Source organism: Triticum dicoccoides, chromosome 1B (assembly GCF_002162155.2).
Source record: "Triticum dicoccoides isolate Atlit2015 ecotype Zavitan chromosome 1B, WEW_v2.0, whole genome shotgun sequence".
NCBI lineage: Eukaryota > Viridiplantae > Streptophyta > Magnoliopsida > Poales > Poaceae > Triticum > Triticum dicoccoides.
In genome coordinates this window covers 97,669,472-97,693,381 of record NC_041381.1, presented here as the reverse complement: position 1 = coordinate 97,693,381, position 23,910 = coordinate 97,669,472, and positions in this window count along the sequence as shown.

Here is a 23,910-nt window from a genome sequence, read left to right as displayed (position 1 = left end):
ACCTAAAAATATCTTTTAAAATTTTTAGGACATAGCTATCACACACTTATGGTTCAAATTTGAATTACTTTCGGGAAATCAACATAAAGTCATTTAAATGTGCGAAAGTAGCTAGAAAACTAGAAAATCCATGAAACTTAGGAACTGTGCATAAAATATGGTCTACTTACTGTGATAATTGGAGTGGTGTAATTTTGCACCCTGTGTTTTTGTACTTGCTTCACAAAAACACCCATTTTTGTGAAGGAAATATGCCCTAGAGGCAATAATAAAATTATTATTTATTTCCTTATATCATGATAAATGTTTATTATTCATGCTAGAATTGTATTAACCGGAAACATGATACATGTGTGAATACATAGACAAACAGAGTGTCACTAGTATGCCTCTACTTGACTAGCTTGTTGATCAAAGATGGTTATGTTTCCTAGCCATAGACATGAGTTGTCATTTGATTAACGGGGTCACATCATTAGGAGAATGATGTGATTGACATGACCCATTCCGTTAGCCTAGCACTTGATCGTTTAGTATGTTGCTATTGCTTTCTTCATGACTTATACATGTTCCTGTAACTATGAGATTATGCAACTCTCGTTTACCGGAGGAACACTTTGGGTGCTACCAAACGTCACAAGGTAACTGGGTGATTATAAAGGAGTACTACAGGTGTCTCCAAAGGTACATGTTGGGTTGGCATATTTCGAGATTAGGTTTTGTCACTCCGATTGTCGGAGAGGTATCTCTGGGCCCTCTCGATAATGCACATCACTATAAGCCTTGCAAGCAATGTGACTAATGAGTTAGTTGCGGGATGATGCATTATATAACGAGTAAAGAGACTTGTCGGTAACGAGATTGAACTAGGTATTGGATACCGACGATCGAATCTCGGGCAAGTAACATACCGATGACAAAGGGAACAACGTATGTTGTTATGCGGTTTGACCGATAAACATCTTCGTAGAATATGTAGGAGCCAATATGAGCAACCAGATTCCGCTATGACCAAGAATAGTTCTAGGTCATGTCTACATAGTTCTCGAACCCGTAGGGTCCGCACGCTTAAGGTTTCGATGACAGTGTTATTATGAGTTTATGAGTTTTGATGTACCGAAGGAGTTCGGAGTCCCGGATGAGATCGGGGACATAATGAGGAGTCTCAAAATGGTCGAGACATAAAGATCGATATATTGGACGACTATATTCGGAGTTCGGAAAGGTTCCGAGTGATTCGGGTATTTTTCGGAGTACCGGAGAGTTACGAGAATTCGCCGGGGAGAAGTATTGGGCCTTATTGGGCCATACGGGAAAGAGAGAGGGGCTGCCTAGGGCAGGCCGCGCGCCCCCCCAAGTCCTAGTCCGAATTGGACTAGGGGAGGGGCCGCACCCCCTCCTTCCTTCCCTTCTCTCTTCCCTTTCCTTCTCTCCTACTCCTACTACATGGAAGGGCTCCTAGTTCTACTAGGAAAGGGGGAATCCTACTCCCGGTGGGAGTAGGACTCCCCTAGGGCGCGCCATAGAGAGGGCCGGCCCTCCCCCTCCTCCACTCCTTTATATACGGGGGCAAGGGGCAGCCCATGACACACAAGTTGATCTACGGATCGTTCCTTAGCCGTGTGCGGTGCCCCCCTCCACCATATTCCACCTCGGTCATATCGTCGCGAAGTTTAGGTGAAGCTCTACGCCGGTAGAACATCATCATCGTCACCACGCCGTCGTGCTGACGGAACTCATCCCCAACACTTTGCTGGATCGGAGCCCGGGGATCGTCATCGAGCTGAACGTGTGCTGAACTCGGAGGTGCCGTGCGTTCGGTACTTGGATTGGTCAGATCGTGAAGACGTACGACTACATCAACCGCGTTGTCATAATGCTTCCGCTTAAGGTCTACGAGCGTACATGGACAATACTCTCCCCTCTCGTTGCTATGCCATCACCATGATCTTGCGTGTGCGTAGGAATTTTTTTGAAATTACTACGTTCCCCATCAGTGGCATCCGAGCCTAGGTTTTATGCGTTGATGTTATATGCACGAGTAGAACACAAGTGAGTTGTGCGCGATACAAGTCATACTGCTTACCAGCATGTCATACTTTGGTTCGGCGGTATTGTTGGATGAAGTGGCCCAGACCGACATTACGCGTACGCTTACGCGAGACTGGTTTTACCGCCGTGCTTTGCACACAGGTGACTAGCGGGTGTCTGTTTCTCCAACTTTAGTTGAACCGAGTGTGGCTACGCCCGGTCCTTGCGAAGGTTAAAAGAACACTAACTTGACGAACTATCGTTGTGGTTTTGATGCGTAGGTAAGAACGGTTCTTGCTCGGCCCATAGCAGCCACGTAAAATTTGCAACAACAAAGTAGAGGACGTCTAACTTGTTTTTGCAGGGCATGTTGTGATGTGATATGGTCAAGACTGATGAGATATAAGTTGTTGTATAAGATGATCATGTTTTGTTGAAGTTATCGGCAACTGGCAGAAGCCCTATGGTTGTCTCTTTGTCGCATAAGATGCAAGTGCCAAATAATTGCTTTACTTTATCGCTATGCGATAGCAATAGTTGCAAGAGCAATAGTTGGCGAGACGACCATGTGATGACACATTGATATAGATCAAGATGATGAAGATCATGGTGTCGTGCCGGTAACGATAGAGATCATGACAGTACTTTGGAGATGGAGATCAAAGGCGCAAGATGATCATGGCCATATCATGTCACATATTTTGATTGCATATGATGTTTATCTTTTATACATCTTATTTTGCTTAGTTTGACGATAGCATTTTAAGATGATCTCTCACTAATTATCAAGAAGTGTTCTCCCTGAGTATGCACCGTTGCGAAAGTTCTTCGTGCTGAGACACCACGTGATGATCGGGTGTGATAGGCTCTACGTTCAAATACAACGGGTGCAAAACAGTTGCACACGCAGAATACTCAGGTTAAACTTGACGAGCCTAGCATATACAGATATGGCCTCGGAACACGGAGACTGAAAGGTCGAGCGTGGATCATATAGTAGATATGATCAACATATTGATGTTCACCGTTGAAACTACTCCATCTCACGTGATGATCGGACATGGCGTAGTTGATATGGATCACGTAATCACTTAGAGGATTAGAGGGATGTCTATCTAAGTGGGAGTTCTTTAGTAATATGATTAATTGAACTTTAATTTATCATGAACTTAGTCCTGGTAGTATTTTGCAAATTATGTTGTAGATCAATAGCTTGCGTTGTTGCTTTCATATGTTTATTTTGATATGTTCCTAGAGAAAACTGTGTTGAAAGATGTAAGTAGCAATGATGCGGATTGGATCCGTGATCTGAGGTTTATCCTCATTGCTGCACAGAAGAATTATGTCCTTGATGCACCGCTAGGTGACAAACCTATTGCAGGAGCAGATGCAGACGTTATGAACGTTTGGCTAGCTCAATATGATGACTACTTGATAGTTTAGTGCACCATGCTTAACGGCCTAGAATTGGGACTTCAAAGATGTTTTGAACGTCATGGACCATATGAGATGTTCCAGGAGTTGAAGTTAATATTTTAAGCAAGTACCCGAGTTGAGAGATATGAAGTCTCCAACAAGTTCTATTGCTAAGAGATGGAGGAGAATCGCTCAACTAGTGAGCATGTGCTCAGATTGTCTGGGTACTACAATCGCTTGAATCAAGTGGGAGTTAATCTTCCAAATAAGATAGTGATTGACAGAGTTCTCTAGTCACCATCACTAAGTTAGTAGAACTTTGTGATGAACTATAGTATGCAAGCGATGACGAAAACGATTCCCGAGCTCTTCGTGATGTTGAAATCGACGAAGGTAGAAATCAAGAAAGAGCATCAAGTGTTGATGATTGACAAGACCACTAGTTTCAAGAAAAGGGCAAAGGGATAGAAAGGGAACTTCAAGTAGAATGACAAGCAAGTTGTCACTCCCGCGAAGAAGCCCACAGCTGGACCAAAGCCTGAAACTGAGTGCTTACACTGCAAAGGAAATGGTCACCGGAAGCGGAAATGCCCTAAATATTTGGTGGATAAAAAGGATGGCAAAGTGAACAAGGGTATATTTTGATGTACAGGTTATTGATGTGTACCTTACTAGTGTTTATAGTAGCCCCTGAGTATTTGATACTTGTTCGGTTGCTAAAAATTTAGTAACTCGAAACAGGAGTTACAGAATAAATAGAGACTAGTTGAAGGGGAAGTGACGATGAGTGTTGGAAGTAGTTCCAATATTGATATGATCATCATCACACACTCCCTATACTTTCAGGATTAGACCTAAATAAATGTTATTTAGCTTTTGCGTTGAGCATGAATATGATTTGATCATGTTTATTGCAATACGGTTACTCATTTAAAGTCAGAGAATAATTGTTGTTCTATTTACATGAATAAAACCTTCAATGGTCATACACCCAATGAAAATAGTTTATTGGATCTCGATCATACTGATACACATATTCATAATATTGATGCCAAAAGATGCAAAGTTAATAATGATAGTGCAACTTATTTGTGGCACTGCCGTTTGGGTCATATCGGTATAAAGCGCATGAAGAAACTCCATAAAGATGGATTTTCGGAATCACTTGGTTATGAATCATTTGATACTTGCGAACCGTGCCTTTTGGGCAAGATGACTAAAACTTCGTTCTCCGGAACAATGGAACAAGCTACTGACTTACTGGAAATAATACATACCGATGTATGCAATCCAATAAGTGTTGATGCTCGTGGCAAGTATCGTTATTTTCTGACCTTCACAAGATGATTTGAGCAGATATGGGTATATCTACTTGATGAAACATAAGTCTGAAATAGTTGAAAGGTTCAAAGAATTTCAGAGTGAAGTGGAAAAATCATTATAACAATAAAATAAAGTTTCTGCGATCTGATCACGGAGACGAATATTTGAGTTACGAGTTTGGTCTTCAATTAAAACAATGTGGAATAGTTTCACAGCTCACGCCACCTGGAACACCACAACGTTATGGTGTGTCCGAACATCGTAACCGCACTTTATTGGATATGGTGCGATCTATGATGTCTCTTACTGATTTACCACTATTGTTTTGGGGTTATGCATTAGAGACAGTTGCATTCACGTTAAAAGGGCACCATCTAAATCCGTTGAGATGACACCATATGAACTGTGGTTTAGCAAGAAACCCAAGTTGTCGTTTCTTAAAGTTTGGGGCTGTGATGCTTATGTGAAAAAGTTTCATCCTGATAAGCTCAAACCCAAATTGGAGAAGTGCATCTTCATAGAATACCCAAAGGAAACTATTGGGTACACCTTCTATCACAGATCCGAAGGCAAGATATTCATTGCTAAAAATGGATCCTTTCTAGAGAAGGAGTTTCTCTCGAAAGAAGTGAGTGGGAGGAAAGTAGAACTTGATGTGGTAACTGTACCTTCTCCCGAATTGGAAAATAGTTCATCACTAAAATCAGTTCCAGTGATTCCTACACCAATTAGTGAGGAAGCTAATGATGATGATCATGAAACTTCTGATCAAGTTACTACAGAACCTCGTAGGTCTTCTAGAGTACGGTCTGCACTAGAGTGGTACGGTAATCCTGTTCTGAAAGTCATGTTACTAGACCATGATAAACCTACAAACTATGAGGAAGCGATGATGAGCCCAGATTCCGCAAATTGGCTGGAGGCCATGAAATCTGAGATAGGATCCATGTATGAGAACAAAGTGTGGACTTTGATGGACTTGCTCGATGATCGGCAACCATAGAAAAATAAAGTGATCTTCAAGAGGAAGACGGACGTTGATAGTAGTGTTACTATCTACAAAGCTCGACTTGTCGCAAAAAAGGTTTTTGACAAGTTCAAGGTGTTGACTACAATGAGATTTTCTCAACTGTAGCGATGCTTAAGTCTGTCCGGATCATGTTAGCAATTGCCACAATTTATGAAATCTGGCAAATGGATGTCAAAACTGCATTCCTTAATGGTTTTCTTAAAGAAGAGTTGTATATGATGCAACCAGAAGGTTTTGTCAATCCTAAAGGTGCTAACAAAATATGCAAGCTCCAGCAATCCATCTATGGACTGGTGCAAGCATCTCGGAGTTGGAATATACGCTTTGATAAGTTGATCAAAGCATATAGTTTTATACAGACTTGCGGTGAAGCCTGTATTTACAAGAAAGTGAGTGGGAGCACTACAACATTTCTGATAAGTATATGTGAATGACATATTCTTGATCGGAAATAATGTAGAATTATTCTGCAAACCATAAAGGAGTATTTGAAAGGAGTTTTTTTCAAAGAAAGACCTCGGCAAAGCTACTTACATATTGAGCATCAAGATCTATTGAGATAGATCAAGACTCTTGATAAGATTTTCAATGAGTACATACCTTGACAAGATTTTGAAGTAGTTCAAAATAGAACAGTCAAAGAAAGAGCTCTTGCCTGTGTTGCAAAGGTGTGAAATTGAGTAAGACTCAAATCCCGACCATGGCAGAAAATAGAAAAGAGAATGAAAGTCATTCCCTATGCCTCAGTCATAGGTTCTATAAAGTATGCTATGCTATGTACCAGACCTATTGTATACCTTGTTCTGAATTTGGTAAGGGAATACAATAGTGATCTAGGAGTAGATCACTGGACATTGGTCAAGAATATCCTTAGTAAGGACTAAGGAAATATTTCTCGATTATGGAGGTGATAAAAGATCCCGTCGTAAAGAGTTACATAGGTGCAAGCTTCTACACCGATCCAGATGACTCTAAGTCTCAATCTGGATACATATTAAAAGTGGGAGAAATTAGCTAGAGTAGCTCCGTGCAGAGCATTGTAGACATAGAATATTTGCAAAATACATACGGCTCTGAATGTGACAGACCCGTTGACTAAGCTTCTCTCACGAACAAAACATGATCACACCTTAGTACTCTTTGGGTGTTAATCACATTGCAATGTGAACTAGATTATTGACTCTAGTAAACCCTTTGGGTGTTGGTCACATGACGATGTGAACTATGGGTGTTAATCATATACAGATATGAATATTGGTGTTAAATCACATGGCGATGTGAACTAGATTATTGACTCTAGTGCAAGTGGGAGACTGAAGGAAATATGCCCTAGAGGCAATAATAAAGTTATTATTTATTTCCTTATATCATGATAAATGTTTATTATTCATGCTAGAATTGTATTAACCGGAAACATGATACATGTGTGAATACATAGACAAACAGAGTGTCACTAGTATGCCTCTACTAACTAGCTTGTTGATCAAAGATGGTTATGTTTCCTAGCCATAGACATGAGTTGTCATTTGATTAACGGGGTCACATCATTAGGAGAATGATGTCATTGACATGACCCATTCCGTTAGCATAGCACTTGATCGTTTAGTATGTTGCTATTGCTTTCTTCATGACTTATACATGTTCCTGTAACTATGAGATTATGCAACTCCCGTTTACCGGAGGAACACTTTTGGTGCTACCAAACGTCACAAGGTAACTGGGTGATTATAAAGGAGTACTACAGGTGTCTCCAAAGGTACATGTTGGGTTGGCGTATTTCGAGATTAGGTTTTGTCACTCCGATTGTCGGAGAGGTATCTCTGGGCCCTCTTGGTAATGCACATCACTATAAGCCTTGCAAGCAATGTGACTAATGAGTTAGTTGCGGGATGATGCATTATGTAACGAGTAAAGAGACTTGCCGGTAACGAGATTGAACTACATATTGGATACCGACAATCGAATCTCGGGCAAGTAACATACCGATGACAAAGGGAACAACGTATGTTGTTATGCGGTTTGACCGATAAACATCTTCGTAGAATATGTAAGAGCCAATATGAGCATCCAGGTTCCGCTATTGGTTATTGACCAAGAATACTTCTAGGTCATGTCTGCATAGTTCTCGAACCCGTAGGGTCCGCACGCTTAAGGTTTCGATGACAGTTTTATTATGAGTTTATGAGTTTTGATGTACCGAAGGAGTTCGGAGTCCCGGATGAGATCGGGGACATGACGAGGAGTCTCGAAATGGTCGAGACGTAAAGATCGATATATTGGACGACTATATTCGGAGTTCGGAAAGGTTCCGAGTGATTCGGGTATTTTTCGGAGTACCGGAGAGTTACGGGAATTCGCCGGGGAGAAGTATTGGGCCTTATTGGGCCATACGGGAAACAGAGAGGGGCTGCCTAGGGCAGGCCGTGCCCCCCCCCCCCAAGGCCTAGTCCGAATTGGACTAGGGGGAGGGGCCGCACCCCCTCCTTCCTTCCCTTCTCTCTTCCCTTTCCTTCTCTCCTACTCCTACTACATGGAAGGGCTCCTAGTTCTACTAGGAAAGGGGGAATCCTACTCCCGATGGGAGTAGGACTCCCCTAGGGCGCGCCATAGAGAGGGCCGGCCCTCCCCCTCCTCCACTCCTTTATATACGGGGGCAGGGGGCAGCCCATGACACACAAGTTGATCTACGGATCGTTCCATAGCCGTGTGCGGTGCCCCCCTCCACCATATTCCACCTCGGTCATATCGTCGCGGAGTTTAGGCGAAGCTCTGCGCCGGTAAAACATCATCATCATTACTACGCCGTCGTGCTGATGGAACTCATCCCCGACGCTTTGCTGGATCGGAGCCCGGTGATCGTCATCGAGCTGAACGTGTGCTGAACTCGGAGGTGCCGTGCGTTCGGTACTTGGATCGGTCGGATCATGAAGACGTACGACTACATCAACCGCGTTGTCATAACACTTCCTCTTACGGTCTACGAGGGTACATGGACAATACTCTCCCCTCTCGTTGCTATGCCATCACCATGATCTTGCGTGTGCGTAGGAATTTTTTTGAAATTACTACGTTCCCCATCATTTTGACACTTACAAAATGAAAATTTATTCTTTTGTAAAAAAAAGTTGAAAATCTATTTGGCAACATTGATAGTAATGTCAAGATGCACTTATGTGTCTAAGTTGGAAACATTATAATAGTCTATGCAATGAATATGGCCATCACCTTGGTCCTTTGACTTGAAAACCACGAATGTTCATACACGGTAGCCCATTTTGTGAAGGAATTTTTTTTCAAATTTCTTATATTAAAAGTTTGGCATTTTTCCTCGTAACTAGTACACACACTAGTAGAAAAAGGGCCTATTGTCCCGGTTCGTAAGGGCCATTTGTCTTGGTTTTTGAACCGGGACTAAAGTGTCGGTACTAATGCCCTAGACCTTTAGTCCTGGTTCTTACACAAACCGGGACAGATGGGCCTCCACGTGGCCGTTGCGGCGAGCCCAGGAAGGAGGCCCTTGGTCCGGGTTGGTGGCACCAACAGGGACCAATAGGCATCCACGCGTCAGCATTTCAAGTTCTGGGGTTTTTTTTAAGGGGGGGGTTAGGGGGTTTTGGGGGGTTAATTTAGGTGTTTCATATATTGTGTTAGCTAGCTAATTAATAGAGAGAAGTGTCCTCTCTCATCTCCGTGCTTGGTCGACGCTACGTATATACGTATAGAGAGGACTAGGCATGCTAGCTAGTAAGCAAATGAAGGAAACAGAAGATCGTCATGAACATATGCATATAGAGAGAAGTGATATCGATAGTTTCTCCTTCTCTAAGAGATTGGTCGAACAACAAGTTCTCGTATATCTATCCAACGCTACTGGGTACATATATATATATACAATATAAGTATCTCTTACAATATAATCTCCTAATTAAAAACGAGCTGACCAGGGTCCACATGGTATTCTCCGTCTTTAGCGATCACGTGGTCAAGAAAGAATGCCGCCAATTCCTCTTGAATTCCTCGCATATGATTTGGTGGTAGGAGTTCATCCCGCATTCGAAATATCTAATTTGAAGATGGGGGTTAATACATATATATGAATAAATGAAACTGAACACAAATCATGGTAATAAAATAAAATTTTGAATATTATTATTTACGCACTTCATATTGTTTGTCAGAGTAGCCCCGCTCACAGGTCGTGTGGCGGATGGACTCGCAAATGTAGTATCCACAGTAATCATTCCCTTGTTCGTTCCACAACCACTTTACAAGAAATAGAGGTCAATCAAACTGATAATTAGCAAGCATGCTAAATGGTATTGATGAATCTAGCGCTTGAATCACTAGGAGATGCGTGGAACATGCTACTATAGTACTTACTTTCGGGTGTCTAAATTGCAGCTTCTTCGCCAGTCCCGGAGTTTTTGAGGTGAATTTTTTCCAAACCTTGCCAGACAAAGAAAACAATTACTTGATATCAGGAAATGAACAAAGTTGGCGATATGGTGCGATAGTGATCGATTTAACTTACTTCTCTAGAATTTCAGTCATGTCCGCATACTCCTTGGGATCTTTTCGTCTCGAGTCTAAGACGGTTACTAGTCCCTGCTCAAGCTTAATCTCTAGGAGAATATAGTGGAAGCTGCGCACGCATGCATAACTCATCAATTACATTACTATAACCTCGACTAATAAGGGAAACTGAATATGCACAAGACAGTAACACTCACTGGAATTTTCGTAAGGGAAGAGTATTATAGCTTTGTTTTGATTTAATACAAATGATTGTAGCAGCTTGGCCTCGGTATCTTTGGTCTGAAATTCAACCATATATGCATCTATGAGATTTGTGTTAATGAACCCATTATCACCGATTTGTCTTTTCTTCAAGTTGGTGATCTTTAATTTGCATAATATAGTGAGGATAATTAAAAATACATGCAATGAAAGAGCTGACCTATATATAGAGACTTAATGACAGAAGTAGTACTACTTACAGGTAGTAGCAAGTGATCATTAATTTATTGAGGGCCTTTAGATTGAAAAACGTGAAGAACTCCTCAAATGGAACATTCAACAATTCAATTCCAACGAGGTCATGCTCCTCTCTAACTATTAGCGTCAAAATATTCCTCCCCTCAGACTCTCTGCAGGTTTTTATGTACCAATCATGGAATCTTCGCATCATCGTTGTTAGAGATCTTTCATCTTTGATGAGAGGCTTCCCGTACACGTATCTGTGCTCGTCCACCTCCAAGAAATCATATTGTACATCGTCGGGCAGGTAATCTTCAAGATTGTTATAACCGGGCACCATCCCGCCCCGATCATTAGCGATGATATCGCTAGACACCTGGAGTGGGGGGAACGATTGATTTGCTTGTTCGCCAAGCTGGGCAACTTTTTTCCCAGCTCGTCACTCTGCTAACCTTTGACCACTGACAGTACTTCCCGACCGCGACACTTCGATAAATGACTTTGTAAGAATGCGCTCATAGTTGCCTTTCGCCGGAGACTTTGGTGGTTTCTTCAGAGCAGCCAGAGTACGCTTCGCTTTTACTGGATCTATCTTCTCCTTCAGAGGTGGATGTTTCTTTGCTTTCACCCCTTCAAAGAAGTTCTTCACTTCGGCTTGCACGATCTTTGTGTTTTCCTCCATGCTCCTCTTGTATGGTAACTTCTCTAGAGTCTTCAGAGAAGGACCGAATCTGTATTGCCTCCCGGCTCTGGCTGTACTGCTAGACGCCGGAGCAGACGGAGCGGCTACGGCTGTCTTTCCTTTCTTACGAGGCGGAGGATAAGGACTATGACACACCGGAGCAGCTGGAGCGGCGGCCGGTCTCTTGATCCGCCCTTGTTGACGAGGCGGAGAAGGAGGAGGCTGGCTGCTCGGGCGCGCTGGCGCGGGCGGAGAAGGAGGCGGAGTTCCGCCACGCACCGGAGAAGGAGGCTGAGTGCCTTGATCACTTGCCGGAGGAGGAGTCGGAGGAGGACATGGACTGCCCTGACTCGCCGGAGAAGGAGGAGGAGGCGGAGGCATCCAGTTCGGAAGGTTGATGTGTTGGGGAACGTAGCAGAAATTCAAAATTTTCCTACGTATCACCAAGATCTATCTATGGAGAAACTAGCAATGAGGGGAAGGAGAATGCATCTACATACCCTTGTAGATCGCTAAGCGGAAGCATTCAAGTGAACGGGGTTGAAGGAGTCGTACTCGTCGTGATCCAAATCACCGGAGATCCTAGTGCCGAACGGACGGCACCTTCGTGTTCAACACACGTGCAGCCCGGTGACTTCTCCCATGCCTTGATCCAGCAAGGAGAGAGGGAGAGGTTGAGGAAGACTCCATCCAGCAGCAGCACAACGGCGTGGTGGTGATGGAGGACCGTGGCAATCCAGTAGGGCTTCGCCAAGCACCGCGAGATATGAGGAGAAAGAGAGGTAGGGCTGCGCCAACAGGAGAAGAACTTTGTGTGTCGGGCTGCCCCTTTGCCTCCACTATATATAGGGGGAGAGGGGGGGGCTGCGCCCCCACCTAGGATTCCACCCTAGGGGCGGCGGCCAGCCCAAGATCCCATCTGGGTGGCGGCCAAGGGGGGGAGAGGGGAAACTTGCCCCCAAGTTAGGTGGGTACGCCCCCTCCCCACACCCTAGGCGCCTTGGGCCCTTGTGGGGGGCCGCACGAGCCCACCTGGGGCTGGTCCCATCCCAGACTTGGCCCATGCTGCCCTCCGGGGATGGTGGCCCCACTTGGTGGACCCCCGGGACCCTCCCGATGGTCCCGGTACGTTACCGATAAAACACGAAACTTTTCAAGTGACCAAAACAGGACTTCCCATATATAAATCTTTACCTCCGGACCATTCCGGAACTCCTCGTGATGTCCGGGATCTCATCCGGGACTCCTAACAACATTCGGTAACCACATACAAACTTCCTTTATAACCCTAGCATCATCAAACCTTAAGTGTGTAGACCCTACGGGTTCGGGAACCATGCAGACATGACGGAGACGTTCTCCGGTCAATAACCAACAGCGGGATCTAGATACCCATGTTGGCTCCCACATGTTCCACGATGATCTCATCTGATGAACCACGATGTCGAGGATTTGATCAATCCCGTATACAATTCCCTTTGTCTAGCGGTATTGTACTTGCTCGAGATTCGATCGTCGGTATGCCGATACCTTATTCAATCTCGTTACCGGCAAGTCTCTTTACTCGTTCCGTAACACATCATCCCGTGATCAACCCCTTGGTCACATTGTGCACATTATGATGATGTCCTACCGAGTGGGCCCAGAGATACCTATCCGTTTACACGGAGTGACAAATCCCAGTCTCGATTCGTGCCAACCCAACAGACACTTTTGGAGACACCTATAGTGCACCTTTATAGCCACCCAGTTATGTTGTGACGTTTGGTGCACCCAAAGCATTCCTACGGTATCCGGGAGTTGCACAATCTCATGGTCTAAGGAAATGATACTTGACATTTAGAAAAGCTTTAGCATACGAACTACGATCTTTGTGCTAGGCTTAGGATTGGGTCTTGTCCATCACATCATTCTCCTAATGATGTGATCTCGTTATCAACGACACCCAATGTCCATGGTCAGGAAACCGTAACCATCTGTTGATCAATGAGCTAGTCAACTAGAGGCTTACTAGGGACATGGTGTTGTCTATGTACCCACACATGTATCTGAGTTTCCTATCAATACAATTATAGCATGGATAATAAACGATTATCATGAACAAGGATATATAATAATAATAACTAATTTATTATTGCCTCTAGGGCATATTTCCAACAGTCTCCCACTTGCACTAGAGTCAATAATCTAGTTCACATCGCCATGTGATTAACACTCACAGGTCACATCGCCATGTGACCAACATCCAAAGAGTTTACTAGTGTCACTAAACTAGTTCACATCATCATGTGATTAAGACTCAATGAGTTCTGGGGTTTGATCATGTTTTGCTTGTGAGATGGGTTTTAGTCAATGGGTCTGCAACATTCAGATCCGTATGTACTCCGCAAATCTCTAGGTCATATTGTAAATGCTACTTCCACGCTCCACTTGGAGATATTCCAAATGGTTGCTCCACTATACGTATCCGGTTTGCTACTTAGAGTCATTCGGATAGGTGTTAATGCTTGCATCGATGTAACCCTTTACGCCGAACTCTTTATCACCTCCATAATCGAGAAACATTTCCTTATTCCTCTAAGGATAATTTTGACCGCTGTCCAATGATCCATTCCTGGATCATTCTTGTACCCCTTGACTGACTCATGGCAAGGCACACTTCTGGTGCGGTACACAGCATAGCATACTATAGAGCCTACGTCTGAAGCATAGGGGACGACCTTCGTCCTTTCTCTCTCTTCTGCCATGGTCGAGCTTTAACTCTTAACTTCATACCTTACAACTCAGGCAAGAACTCCTTCATTGACTAATCCATCTTGAACACCTTCAAGATCATGTCAAGGTATGTGCTCATTTGAAAGTACCATTTAGCGTTTTTGATCTATCCTCATAGATCTTGATGCTCAATGTTCAAGCAGCTTAATCCAGGGTTTCTATTGAAAAACACTTTTCAAATAGCCCTATATGCTTTCCAGAAATTCTACATCATTTCTGATCAACAGTATGTCAACAACATATACTTATCAGAAATGCTATAGTGCTCCCACTCACTTCTTTGGAAATACAAGTTTCTCATAAACTTTGTATATACCCAAAATCTTTGATCATCTCATCAAAGCGTACATTCCAACTCCGAGATGCTTACTCCAGTCCTTAGAAGGATTGCTGGAGCTTTGCATACTTTATTAGCGTCTTTGAGGATTGACAAAACCTTCTGGTTGTATCACATACAACCTTTCCTCAAGGATATCGTCGAGGAAACAAATGTTTTTGACATCCTATCTGCAAGATTTCATAAATCATGCTGTAATTGCTAATATAATTCCAACAGACTCTTAGCATCGCTACGAATGAGAAAGTCTCATCGCAGTCAACTCCTTGAACTTGTCAGAAAACATCTTAACGACAAGTCGAGCTTTCTTAATGGTGACACTTACCATCATTGTCCGTCTTCTTCTAAAATTCATCTATACCCAACAGCCTTTAGGACCATCAAATAGTTCTTCCAATGTCATGGATCCTCTCTCGGATTTTATGGCCTCGAGCCATTCGTCGGAATACGGGCCCACCATCGCTTCTCCATAGCTTGTAAGTTCATTGTTGTCTAGCAACATGACCTCCAAGACAGGATTACCGTACCACTCCGAAGTAGTACGCGTCCTTGTCGTCCTACGAGGTTCTGTAGTGACTTGATCTGAAGTTTCATGATCACTATCATAAGCTTCTACTTCAATTGGTGTAGGTGCCACCGGAACAACTTCCTGTGTCCTGCTACACACTAGTTGAAGTGATGGTTCAATAACCTCATCAAGTCTCCACCATCCTCCAACTCAATTATTTCGAGAGAAACTTTTCCTCGAGAAACGACCCATTTCTAGAAACAATCCATATGCTTCCAGAACTGAAATAGGAGGTATACCCAACTGTTTTTGGGTGTCCTATGAAGATGCATTTTATCCGCTTTGGGTTCGAGCTTATCAACCTAAAACTTTTTCACATAAGCGTCGCAGCCCCAAACTTTTAAGAAATGACAACTTAGGTTTCTCCAAACCATAGTTCAAACGGTGTCGTCTCAATGGAATTACGTGGTGCCCTATTAAAGTGAGTGCGGTTGTCCCTAATGCTTAAACCCATGAACGATAGTGGTAATTCGATAAGAGACATCATGGTACGCACCATATCCAATAGGGTGCAACTATGATGTTCGGACACACCATCACACTATGGTGTTCCAGGCGGTATTAATTCTGAAACAATTTCCACAATGTCTTAATTGCGTGCCAAAGCTCGTAACTCAGATACTCATGTCTATGATCATACCATAGACATTTTATCCTCTTGTCACGATGATCTTCAACTTCACTCTGAAATTACTTGAACCATTCAATAATTCAGACTTGTGTTTCATCAAGTAAATATACTCAGTATCTACTCAAATCATCCGTGAAGTAAGAACATAACGATATTCACTGCATGCCTCAGCACTCATTGGACTGCACACATCAAAATGTGTTACTTCCAACAAGTTTCTATCTTGTTCCATCTTACTGAAAACGAGGCTTTTCAGTCATCTTACCCATGTGGTATGATTTGCATATCTCAAGTGATTCAAAATCAAGTGAGTCCAAATGATCCATCTGCATGGAGTTTCTTCATGCATATACACCAACAGACATGGTTCGCATGTCTCAAACTTTTCAAAAATGAGTGAGTCCAAAGATCCATCAACATGGAGCTTCTTCATGCGTTTTATACCAATATGACTTACATGGTAGTGCCACAAGTAAGTGGTACTATCATTACTATCTTATATCTTTTGGCATGAAAATGTGTATCACTACGATCGATATTTCAATAAACCATTCATTTTAGGTGCAAGACCATTGAAGGTATTATTCAAATAAATAGAGTAACCATTATTCTCCTTAAATGAATAATTGTATTGCAATAGACATAATCCAATCATGTCTATGCTCAACACAAATTCCAAATAACAATTATTTAGGTTTAACACCAATCTCGATGGTAGAGGGAGCGTGTGATGCTTGATCACATCAACCTTGGAAACACTTCCAACACATATCGTCAGCTTACCTTTAGCTAGTCTCTGTTTATTCCGTAGCTTTTATTTCGAGTTACTAACACTTAGCAACCAAACCGGTATCTAATACGCTGGTGCTACTAGGAGTACTAGCAAAGTACACATTTAATTCAATGTATATCCAATATACTTCTATCGACCTTGCCAGCCTTCTCATCTACCAAGTATCTAGGGTGGTTCTGCCTCAGTGTCCGTTCCTCTCATTACAGAAGCACTTAGTCTCGGGTTTGGGTTCAACATTGGGTTTCTTCACTGGAGCAGCAACTGATTTGCCGTTTCATGAACTATCCCTTCTTGCCCTTGCCCTTCTTGAAACTAGTGGTTTCACTAACCATCAACAATTGATGCTCCTTCTTGATTTCTACATTCGCGGTGTCGAACATTGCGAATAGCTCAAGGATCATCATATCTATCCCTGATATGTTATAGTTCGTCACGAAGCTCTAGCAGCTTGGTGGCAATGACTTTGGAGAAACATCACTATCTCATCTGGAAGATCAACTCCCACTCGAGTCAAGTGATTGTTGTACTCAGAAAATCTGAGCACAAGCTCAACAATTGAGCTTTTCTCCCTTAGTTTGCAGGCTAAGAAAATCGTCGGAGGTCTTATACCTCTTGACGTGGGCACGAGCCTGAAATCCCAATTTCAGCCCTCGAAACATCTCATATGTTCCGCGACATTTCGAAATCGTCTTTGTAGCCTCAACTCTAAACCGTTTAACTGAACTATCACGTAGTTATCAAAATGTGTATGTCAGATGTTCGCAACAACCACAGACCACGTTCGAGGTCCAGCACACCGAGCGGTGCATTAAGGACATAAGCCTTCTACTGTCTGCATAATTTCTACTATTAACTTTCAACTATATTTTCTCTAGGAACATATCTAAAATAGTAGAACTAAGCGCAAGCTATGACATAATTTGCAAAGCGCTTTTGACTATGTTCAGGATAATTAAGTTGATCTAATGAACTCCCACTCAGATAGACATCCCTCTAGTCATCTAAGTGATTACATGATCCGAGTCAACTAGGCCGTGTCCGATCATCACGTGAGACGGACTAGTCATCATCGGTGAACATCTTCATGTTGATCGTATCTACTATACGACTCATGCTCCACCTTTCGGTCTCTTGTGTTCCGAGGCCATGTCTGTACATGCTAGGCTCGTCAAGTCAACCTAAGTGTTTCACGTGTGTAAATCTGGCTTACACCCCTTGTATGTGAACGTTAGAATCTATCACACCCGATCATCACGCAGTGCTTCGAAACGACGAACTTCCACAACGGTGCACAGTTAGGGGGAACACTTTCTTGAAATTTTAATGAGGGATCATCTTCTTTACTACCATCGTTCTAAGCAAATAAGATGCATAAACATGATAAACATCACATGCAATCAAAAAATGACATGATATGGCCAATATCATTTTGCTCCTTTTGATCTCCATCTTCGGGGCTCCATGATCATCATCGTCACCGGCATGACACCATGATCTCCATCATCATGATGTCCATCATCGTGTCTCCATGAAGTAGTCTCGCCAACTTATTACTTCTACTACTATGGCTACCGGTTAGCAATAAAGTAAAGTAATTACATGGCGTTGTTCAATGACACGCAGGTCATACAATAACAAAAGACAACTCCTATGGCTCCTGCTAGTTGTCATACTCATGGACATGCAAGTCATGATTCCTATTACAAGAACATGATCAATCTCATACATCACATATCATACATCACATATCATACATTACATTCTTCTTGGCCATATCACATCACATAGCATACCCTGCAAAAACAAGTTAGACATCCTCTAATTGTTGTTTGCATGTTTTACGTGGCTGCTAAGGGTTTCTTGCAAGAACGTTTCTTACCTACGCAAAAGCCACAACGTGATATGCCAATTGCTATTTACCCTTCATAAGGACCCTTTTCATCGAATCCGATCCGACTAAAGTGGGAGAGACTGGCATCCGCTAGCCACCTTATGCAACAAGTGCATGTCAGTCGGTGGAACCTGTCTCACGTAAGAGTACGTGTAAGGTCGGTCCGGGCCGCTTCATCCCACAATGCCGCCGAATCAAGATTGGACTAGTAACGGTAAGTATATTGAACAAAATCAATGCCCACAACTACTTTGTGTTCTACTCGTGCATAGAATCACTACTAGGGAAAACCCTAGTAGTAGCGTGGGTTTTGAGGCTAGCAGCAGCGCGGGTGGACGCGCTACTAATAAGGCGCTACAGCTAACTCATAGTAGTAGCGCGGCCCTTACCCGCGCTACTACTGTTTACGATATCAGCAGCGCTTTCTAAGAACGCGCTACTATTACCTAGCTGTAGCGATTTCGCCATCCCTCGCTACTGCTATATCTTTCATCATTTTCCCATTACCCCTTTCCCCTTTCAGTTTCCCTTTCAGATACTAGATACTAGGTACTGCTAGTAGATATCAAATTCATAAACCATTACTAGGTAGTACTCCCTTCGTTCCAAATTACTCGTCGTGGAGTACTAGATAACAATTTCATGCATAGTCAACATGCATCCTCAAGCAGTACAAGGTCATATCAACAACCATCATCATATGTAGTTCTAGATGATATTGACGACGATCATCATATGTAGTTCTAGATGATATAGCCACACACACATATGTAGTTCTAGATGATATAGCCACACACACATATGTAGTTCTAGATGATATCGAAGACAATCATCATCCTTAAGCCTGGGCGGTTGGTGTTCCTGATAGTAATTAGGATGGTCTGTCCAACACGAAGATTCTTGCCATCGAGGAATTTCTTCCACCCAATCGAGTTTAAGTGTGTGCGACCGTCCGTGTCCACGCGGTAAGTACAGGTTGTGACGGAGCCCCTTGCAGTAAGGCGTAGTCCAGTCGAGCCTTCTTCATCAGGCTCGATACCATAACTCACAGATATGCTCTTTGCCAATTTATGAATAAGAAAAACATATCAATTAATAAATAGCCTCGCAAATAAGTACATATGGATTATCTACACTATTAATAGTTTCGTTAGATTCTACACTAATAAGCATGTGATCGAACTACTCTACACTAAAACATATCATCGACTAGATTCCACACAACATACCATATCATTGGACTGTACACTAAGTAATTCATCGGATAATTTGCATTTGTAAGTATAACATACCATATCATGTCGATCAACCATGGTATTTGTTAAGTGAGTCACGAATGGCACCCCGACAAAGTCAGCACGTGGCGGAATTATGTCCCACAGGTTGGACACCTCCTCCTCACTCAGCCTTGTTCTTTGAGCTACGATGGCTTCATAAAGAGGGTCCTCATCATCTTCATCGAGTGGGTCCTCATTATCTTCATCATTTTCGTCATCTTCATCATCTTCCACCAGGTTGAGATAAATGACAGCTAGCTTGGGTGTTTCTGCTCGGAAGGAGAAGCTGATCAACTCACCACCAGTAAGACGCATGCGAGCGATGAAACGGGCCCATCCATCTCCTCCAATCTGCGACATATTGCGTCCTTTCTCGACCTCCATAGTGTACGGCCCCCCAGGAGCCTCAAATGTCACAGTGTCTCCTGTCTGCTTGTTGAATTTCAACCTCACATTGAATGGGACGATCTGTGTAAAATAAGCAAAATGACACAATGCAGTAATGCCAACACTAAAAACAAAATAGTTATTACATTTCATCTAATTTCTTACCACCGCATGACGAAAACTCGGCTGGAAGTAGATGTCGAACAGCTTGCCAGTTGCAAGGTTGCTGGTGCATCTTGACTTGCACAGTCGACATAGTGGTGGTGGTGGTGGCGCCATCTTTCCTAAAGCAATATGAGCAAAGGATTAACGATCAACTAAATCAAAATGTTCTAAAAGTCAACTAAATCAACTAGCCTAATAAATCAACTAAATCAAAATGTTCTAAATCAACTAAATCAACTAGCCTACTAAATCAACTAAATCAAAATGTTCTAAAACAACTAATTAAATGAACTACCCTACTAAATCAACTAAATCAAAATGTTCTAAGTCAACTAAATCAACTAAATGAACTAGCCTATTAAATCAACTAAATCAAAATGTTCTAAGTCAACTAAATCAACTAAATGAACTAGCCTATTAAATCAACTAAATCAAAATGTTCTAAGTCAACTAAATCAACTAGCCTACTAAATCAACTAAATCATATCAACTAAATCAAAATGTTGCATATGAACTAGCCTAGCTACTAAATCAAAATGTAGCGGGCAGGAGGGAGAACGAGGGGCGACTCGAGGAGGGAGAAGAGAGTAGGTTGGAGGAGGAAGGCGGAGCGAGGAGGGGCCGGCCGACGCGGCTAGTGGTGGGAGGACGGAGGAGGAAGGCGGAGCGAGGAGGGGCCAGCCAGCAGCGAGTGGAGAGGGAGGACGGAGGAGGAGGCCGGTACCGAGTCCAGCAAGGAGGAGGAGGTGACGGCAGCGCAGACGGAGGAGGGGCGACGGGGCTGGACCGGCGCGGGGGATTTAGAGGGGATCCGGTGAGCTAGTGTGTGACTGTGTGAGTGGATCGGATAGAGGAGATGGGGCTAAACTTTTGTAGTAAATTTAGCAGTAGCGCTTATTGCAGAAATGCGCTGCTACTATGCTACGTAGCAGTAGCGCCCGTCGTTATAACGCGTTGCTGCTATAACTAGCCTCGTGGCGGCCTCGTGGGAATTATAGCAGTAGCGCTTCTTTGAGCGGGCGCGCTACTGCTATATTGGTTTCAGTAGCGAGTTACTCCCGAGCACGCAACTGCTAATTAGCAGCAACGCCTTATTTTAAAGTGCACTGCTGATAAGATTCTGTGTATAGGCTTTTCCCTAGTGGTGAATCTGCGCAATAGACCTAGCTCTCATACCACTGTTGGGGAACGTAGCAGAAATTCAAAATTTTCCTACGTATCACCAAGATCTATCTATGGAGAAACTAGCAACGAGGGGAAGGAGAGTGCATCTACATACCCTTGTAGATCGCTAAGCGGAAGCGTTCAAGTGAACAAGGTTGAAGGAGTCGTACTCGTCGTGATCCAAATCACCGGAGATCCTAGTGCCGAACGGACGGCACCTCCGCGTTCAACACATGTGCAGCCCGGTGACGTCTCCCATGCCTTGATCGAGAAAGGAGAGAGGGAGAGGTTGAGGAAGACTCCATACCGCAGCAGCACAACGGCGTGGTGGTGATGGAGGAGCGTGGCAATCCAGCAGGGCTTCGCCAAGCACCGCGAGATATGAGGAGAAAGAGAGGTAGGGCTGCGCCAACAGGAGAAGAACTTCGTGTGTCGGGCTGCCCCTTTGCCTCCACTATATATAGGGGGAGAGGGGGGGGTTGTGCCCCCACCTAGGGTTCCAGCCTAGGGGCGGCGGCTAGCCCAAGATCCCATCTGGGGGGCGGCCAAGGGGGGAGAGGGGAAACTTGCCCCCCAAGTTAGGTGGGTGCGCCCCCTTCCCAAACCCTAGGCGCCTTGGGCCCTTGTGGGGGGGGGCGCACCAGCCCACCTGGGGCTGGTCCCCTCCCACACTTGGCCCATGCTGCCCTCCGGGGATGGTGGCCCCACTTGGTGGACCCCCGGGACCCTCCCGGTGGTCCCAGTACGTTACAGATAAAACACGAAACTTTTCCGGTGACCAAAATAACAGGACTTCCCATATATAAATCTTTACCTCCGGACAATTCCGGAACTCCTCGTGACGTCCAAGATCTCATCCGGGACTCCGAACAACATTCGGTAACCACATACAAACTTCCTTTATAACCCTAGCGTCATCGAACCTTAAGTGTGTAGACCCTACGGGTTCGGGAACCATGCAGACATGATCGAGACGTTCTCCGGTCAATAACCAACAACGGGATCTGGATACCCATGTTGGCTCCCACATGTTCCACAATGATCTCATCGGATAAACCACGATGTCGAGGATTCAATCAATCCCGTATACAATTCCCTTTGTCTAGCGGTATTGTACTTGCCCGAGATTCGATCGTCGGTATGCCGATACCTTGTTCAATCTCGTTACCGGCAAGTCTCTTTACTCGTTCTGTAACACATCATCCCGTGATCAACCCCTTGGTCACATTGTGCACATTATGATGATGTCCTACCAGTGGGCCTAGAGATACCTACCCGTTTACACGGAGTGACAAATCTCAGTCTCGATTCGTGCCAACCCAATAGACACTTTTGGAGACACCCGTAGTGCACCTTTATAGCCACCCAGTTATATTGTGACGTTTGGTGCACCCAAAGAATTCCTACGGTATTCGGGAGTTGCACAATCTCATGGTCTAAGGAAATGATACTTGACATTTAGAAAAGCTTTAGCATACGAACTACGATCTTTGTGCTAGGCTTAGGATTGGGTCTTGTCCATCACATCATTCTCCTAATGATGTGATCCCGTTATCAACGACATCCAATGTCCATGGTCAGGAAACCGTAACCATCTGTTGATCAATGAGCTAGTCAACTAGAGGCTTACTAGGGACATGGTGTTGTCTATGTACCCACACATGTATCTGAGTTTCCTATCAAGACAATTATAGCATGGATAATAAACGATTATCATGAACAAGGAAATATAATAATAATAACTAATTTATCATTGCCTCTAGGGCATATTTCCAACATGATGAGCTCCTTCCGCCATAGTCATGGAGTCTTCAAAGAAGAACCCAACCGAATCTCCCCTTCACCCGTAGCGTGGTCAAGCTCAAGGTCCTCAAATCCGTCCGTTCTTTGATACACCATCACCCTAGCATATCCTTCTAGAATCGACCAGCCATGGTAGGTTGTGCCAGGTTCAGTAGGTAAAATAGAGCCAACAACCTCCTTGACTTTCAATGTCATCCATCACGTCATAAGGTGGCAATGTTGAGACTCCGTGATAGCATCCACGGGGTAGCTAGCAGGAGCCGTGAAGACAGGCTCCAGCTATTGAGTTTGCTCGGTGGAATCCACGCTGCTTCTCCACTGAGATGGCGGGGTAGATTCAGGGGAAGCTTCGGCAGGTCGTTTGCTACGATCTGCTTCTCGTTCCTCTAGCCCTTGTACCCTTTCATGCAGCGCCTGCGGTTGGCTATGCTCCCCTTTCTTCCTCCTCTCCTGGCATTTGTAACCCCCTGCGCCCGGAAACCCCGCCTTCCACGGAACGGAGGCTGGCATGCCTCGTGTCCGTCCAGGGTGCTCAGGATTCCCGAGGGCCATTGTGAGCTCGTCCTTCTCCCTGTCTGGAACGAACGTCCCTTTGTTGCGCTTTCTCGATATACTCCTGAAGCCTCGTGACGGGTATTCGCAGTTGCTCTTCCGTCCAAA